This window comes from Urocampus carinirostris, chromosome 3 (assembly GCF_059441175.1).
Source record: "Urocampus carinirostris isolate Australia breed hairy pipefish chromosome 3, RoL_Ucar_1.0, whole genome shotgun sequence".
NCBI lineage: Eukaryota > Metazoa > Chordata > Actinopteri > Syngnathiformes > Syngnathidae > Urocampus > Urocampus carinirostris.
The window spans coordinates 9,759,316-9,765,315 of NC_142351.1; the positions used below are offsets into that span (position 1 = coordinate 9,759,316).

The 6,000-nt window shown below is 40.2% G+C and overlaps 1 protein-coding gene across 1 annotated transcript in view; it reads right to left on the bottom strand.

The window, feature by feature from the left end:
- LOC148368610 (dnaJ homolog subfamily C member 5-like) overlaps positions 1-6,000 on the bottom strand; it is a 28,268-nt gene extending 22,268 nt beyond the window's left edge. The window contains exon 1 of the mRNA XM_088330590.1: positions 5,751-6,000. The gene's annotated coding sequence lies outside the window, so the exon portion shown is untranslated. The remainder of the gene's footprint in view (positions 1-5,750) is intronic.

The following is a 6,000-nucleotide window of genomic DNA, read 5'->3' on the forward strand; positions in this document are numbered from 1 at the left end:
ATGGCAATTTCATGAAAATTAACATGATTTTGGGTGAGGCAGAGAAAGGCTTAGACTAGTCAATATCATGAAGCACTCAGCAAATAACCTGTGTTTTTGTTTAAACCGCTGCTATGCTTTTAGTCTGAAAACGCTCGTTTTGGGATCAAGAGGGTCGCAGGTTTGATTCCCAGCTCCTGCGTGTTATATGTCGAAGTGTCCTTGGGCAAGACACCGAATCCCTAATGCCTCCAATAAGCAGGTAGGCGCCTTGCATGGCTGACTCCCTATTGGTGTGTGTGTGCTAATGGGTACGTGTGAAGCACATTGTAAAGCGCTTTGGGAGGTCTTCATTGACTTGAAAAGCGCTATAGAAATGCAGACCATTAACCATTTATTGAATGCAGGTACGTGGGAAAGCTATGTTCATTGTTATTATTAAGCTTTCATTATTAATGTGCTCGCATGTTGTCTGCTTGGCGTACATTCAGCTCAATCACCTCGTGCTGAAGACGTATGCAGTCTTGCACAGAAGCCCTGACTTCTTTGTATCGTTTTGTTTACTGAATGCAGGCAATAAACCGAGGGACCGTGAACCCTTGTGTCGCGCATGATTGAGGGTCGTTAATCAGGGCATTACAATAATCGAAACGAGAATTTGTGAAAGCATGCATCGGTGCTCACAGCTCACCAGTTCTAGTTAAATGATGGTTTTAGTGGTTGACTGGGTTTATTAAATCCCAGCGACTGGTTGGCAACCAGTTCAGGGTGTCCCCTGCCCACTTTCCGGAGATAGCTGGGATGGGCTCCAGCACCCCTGTGACCCTACTGAGGATAGGCAGTGCAGATAATGGATGGATGGGTTTATTAAATCCTACTTACAATATAATCAAAGTAACAACATAGTAATAACAAGTTATTATACAAATGCATATCACTACTACTACTAATAACAATGCACTTATAAGTACACAGATCAGACACATACAAAATTAAGTATCTAAAAGCATTTCAATAATTAATAAAGCCAAATTTGTTTTAAACTATAACGCATTGTATTTATCATATTGTTCTCTAGTTCTGCCATACTTAACATATTGTGCAGAAGTCTGGGGCAATCATTACAAAAGTTCACTACAGGCCCTTTTTATCCTCCAAAAACGTGCAATTAGAACTATACACAGGGTAGGATATCGAAATCATACTAATATTTTATTCCTGCAGTCCAAACGATTAAAATTAGATGATTTCGAAAAAAAATTGTCACTGCACAACTGCTATTTAAAGTCAACAAAAACATAGTGCCAGAAAACATCCATAAATTATTCATTCGAAAAGAAGGAAATTATAACTTAAGGGGCTGTAGTAAATTCAAAATCTTAAAGGTGAGAACCACCAGGAAAAGTATGTGTGTGTCTGTGTGTGGAGTCAAGCTCTGGAATGGTTTGCAAGATGAGATCAAACAATGTCCAACTATTCACGTGTTCAAATTTAAATACAAAAAATACATTCCTGGTGGAATACAGGGATGAAGAAAATCGGGTATGAGTGATACGAGTGCGTCTAGAACAGGGGTGTCAAACTCATTTTAACCCGGGGGCCACACGATAGAACAAACATTCTGTCGGGGGCCGGACTAGTAGATTAAAGAAAAAGAAAAAGAGAGATAAAGATAGCGGGAAAAAGAGAGAGGGTGGGACAAAGAAAGAAAAAGAGAGAGAGGAAGAGAGCGTGAGATACAAATGATAAAAAAACGTGAGAGAGGGGGAAAAGAAAGGGAGAGGAAGAAAGAAAGAGAAAATAGATAAAATAGAGAAATAGAAAGACAGAAGGAGAGAAAAGAGAAAAGAAAGGGCGAAGGGTAGGGAGAAAGACAAAAGAGAGAAAAGGAAAAAAGGAAGTTAGAGCAAAAGAGATTAAAAGACACAGAGAGAAAAAGAAAGGGACACAGACAGAGTGGGAGAAAAGGGGTGGAAAAGAGAGAGAAAGAGAGAATGAGAGAGAGAGAGAGAGAGAGACAGAGAGAGAGAGAGAGAGAGAGAGAGAGAGAGAGATAAATAAATACAAGTACAGTGTCTTTGCGAGAGGCACCTGGCTTTGGCAACATCAAGTTGACATATTTCAACCTGTAACTTGTTTTTCCCTTGCGCTTCTCTGATTGTTGTCTCGCGGGCCGGATTCAATCCCTTAGCGGGCCTGATCCGGCCCACGGGCCGCCTGTTTGACACCTGTGGTATAGAACTATGATTAACTTTGTGTTATTGTTGCTGTTGTTATACCATAACTTATTATTAATAGTATTACAATTGTTATATAATTGGTGTGTTTCATAAGGAAGATAGAGGGGTAGGGAATATAAGCATTTGCTTCGGACTACCCCTTTTCAAACATATTACCGTAAATTCCGGACTATAAGCCGCTACTTTTTCCCCAAATGTTCAGCCCTGCGGCTTATTCAGTGAAGCGGCCAATTTATGTCATTTTTCTAACGGCCACCAGCGGCGTTGGAGTATAAAAGGTAGAATATGTGCGCCAAGAAAGACTGCAACCTGTAAGTATGTGCATACATTGTCTGTAAAGGAAAGGTACGTTCTGATAATGAGGAAGACGCCCTTGATGGCGATAGTTATGAGGAGGAAGTTGAGGACGATCTACCATGGATTTCACAATTACGGGATGCTTTCTTTTGACAGACACGTTTGATGCATTGCGAGCGTGATCCTACTAGCGTGTTGGTACCTTTCAAAGGATCGGTTTGGGATGAAAGTTATAATATTATTATTAAAGCTTTGAAAACTCTCTCGGTGTACCGTCTTTCTTCGTAAATATGTGTCACCATGTATAATATGTATTTGCAACTGTATATTTTTGTAATGTATTTATTTTAGGGATTTATTCTGTTATGTGTTCTACGAGCGAATCAAAAAGAAGGGGCGGAGCAAACGCGGGCTGATGGGAAGTGGGGTAAAGCCGAGTTACCGGTAGATCTGTCTGTTGTCGCAGCGGACAATAGTGGATATATATTTTTCCCACCCTTAACTTTGGAAATATACATTTTGTTTCCTTGGATTTCTTTCAACGGGACCCGGACTTTACAAGTCTGCATCATACGTTAATTACGGGTATCAATTTCCATTCATGATGCCGATTGTGGTACTAAGATTGACTCCTATGTATTAAAATCTCCGGGAACGGTGCATTCGCACTGATCGCTGGCTCTGTGGCTAGGACCTTGACTCGGACTCTTGTCTAGGCCCCTTTGTAGCGTATTATGATTTGACCGATAACGGATAATTGATGAAGAATATAGAACAATAAACCTTACACCCCCCCCACCTCACATTGTTTATATGCTGTTAAAAGTGTCAATAAAATTGTTCAAACTAAAAAAAATTTGTTCAAACCTGATATTGTTGGAATATGATATAATGAAATTGTGAATGTATTTAATTGCTGTTAAAAGTGTCGATAAAACCTCATATTGTTAGAATATGATATAATGAAATTGTGAATGTGTTTAATTGCTGTTAAAAATGTCGACAAAAATTGTTCAAACCTCATATACCAGCTCAGTAGCCTAGATGGTAAGGCGCCCGCTTTGAGACTGGGAGGTTCGGGTTCGCGCCCCGGCCGAGTCATTCCTAAGACTTAAAAAGTGGTCGGCGGCGCCCTCTCTTGGCTGCGGCTGCATCGGGTCAGATGCAATCGACATTTCGTTCTGTGTACATTGTTACACAGAATGACAATACAAGGAAATTATTATTATTATTATTATATTATTATATTGTTAGAAAATGATATAATGAAATTGTGAATATGTTTAATTGCTGTTAAGTGTCGAGAAAAATTGTTCAAACCTCACATTGTTTATTTGCTGTTAAAAGTGTCAATAAAATTGTTCAAACCTCAGTAACAATAGCGGAACTTACAGCCTGGTCTTGGTTAAACTTGTGATTGTGTCACAGGTTTTAATGCGTGCGCCTGCGGCTTGTACAGAGGTGCGGCTTGTGTAAGTACAAAATCGGCAAATCACTTAAAAAGTGATGGGTGCGGATTATAATCAGGTGCGCTCTATAGTCTGGATTTTACGGTACGTACCGTATTTTCCGCACTATAAGGCGCACCTAAAAGCCTTTATTTTTTTCAAAAGCTGACCATGCGCATTATAATACAGTGCGCCTTATTTATGGATCAACATTAAGTCACTAAGTCTTCCAACTAACTTGCAGCCGCCGACTAGATTTTCCCCCGAACGCCAAGTAGTCCGCGGTGTATGCTGGGATTTATTTACCGGCGTTTCATTTCCTAACCAATGTGTCAATCATCATTTGAATCGATCACTATTGGCTAAAGTTATTCGGAGGTCAAGAGGCGGATCCTTTTTATCATTTACAGGCTGGCATTGGCTTAAACTGCAAAACAAAGCCTGCAATTGGCCGAAAAAGATGAATGTGTATAGCACGTGGTTGACGGCATACAAAAAGCATTATTTACTATACTGTAAATATTAAATAAATATTTTATTCTCCTGGATTTACTACACTCACATATATAAGAGGACATTGGCTGCACATTATTATGAACACAACGACTTCAGTGAGCTACTCCGGCTATATATTATCCCTGTATTTTGTTTCAGACTGAACTCGATGTTTCTGTGATAAGCGGTGCAGATAATGGATGGAATGGAGTGTCTATTTTTAAATTAAACTCAATTCCAAGTGTTTATTGTCATATGCACAGTAAAGTTGCGAGCGAAAAAAAATGGTTGGCATTTCTTGAATCCCAAGACTTTAACCTTCCAAATGATGGAACGATGCATTTGAGTGACATCGTACGGACACCGCATCCGCACGGGTTCTCGACACGTATTTGCGTCTTTGCAAGCTTTGGGAATGTTAAGGGGGTAATAAGTTGGACTGAACTATCTGACTGTTTTGTGGACGTTCCCATTGTCGCGGCTTATAATCCGGTGCGTCTTATGTATGTCAAATATAGGACCAAAAACTATTTTTTTCGGGGTGCGCCCTATAACCCGGTGCGCCTTATAGCGCAGAAAATACGGTATATATTTGTCGCCGATTTACAATTTCAGCCGCGATAACAGTAAATTTTGGGGACCCATAGATCTCTGTTGGGACCCATAGATTTTTGAACATCCGAGTCCCCGGGACCCATCACTTTTCACAGGTAAAATGAACACTGAGACATTCCTTAAAAATAGATTTTTTTATCAAAAAAAATAAGGGTAAGCATCTTTTTGAGTCACCCTGTACAAATGCATATCACTACTCCTAATAATAACAATGCACTTATAAGTAACAAAAGATTGGAGATCCCTGATCTTGACCACTTGTTGGTCAGTCTACACTGTAGACTCTACAGTGTTTCTAATAGCTTAGCCTTAGAGTGACCAAAAATAGAAGCAGATTTGAGCGATCCACTAGACAGGCTTAACATGAAATACTATCGAACACCCTTTCAATTAACAGTATCATCAACCCTGTCCTGTACTCGAGTTCCTCCATTGAAGAACATCCAAATACGAGTTCCGGATATTACAAGGGTTCGGCTGACATTTGAAGCGAATGGCGTTATCACACAAGCCAGGTACACGACGGTGCTCTTGAGAGCGGATAATCTCCAGCGACTTTATCCGCGTTCTGGTTAGCGGACATTATCAAGCTAGCATTAGCGAGCTCACTAATCCCGAAAGGCTTGTAATGTCGTGTTAGCTTCCATGCTAACGCAATGAGGAACCAATCACTCACCTTTAAAAAGATCACGCGCAGCCGAAAAACCTCAAGATTTCCTTCCTCTTTATCCCCGCCGTCGGAATCTTAATTGTTTAAAACTTTCTCCTCATTCTTAACACATTGAAGAATAGCGTTGAATGTGTCTCCCTTCACGCCGTGTTTTTCTCCGTAATAACGATGAATAAAATTAATGGTTTTGAGCAAAAAGCGACATTGAAGTGTTCCTTTTCCGACAGTCGAGTTGCGACTGTGATGGTCACCGCTA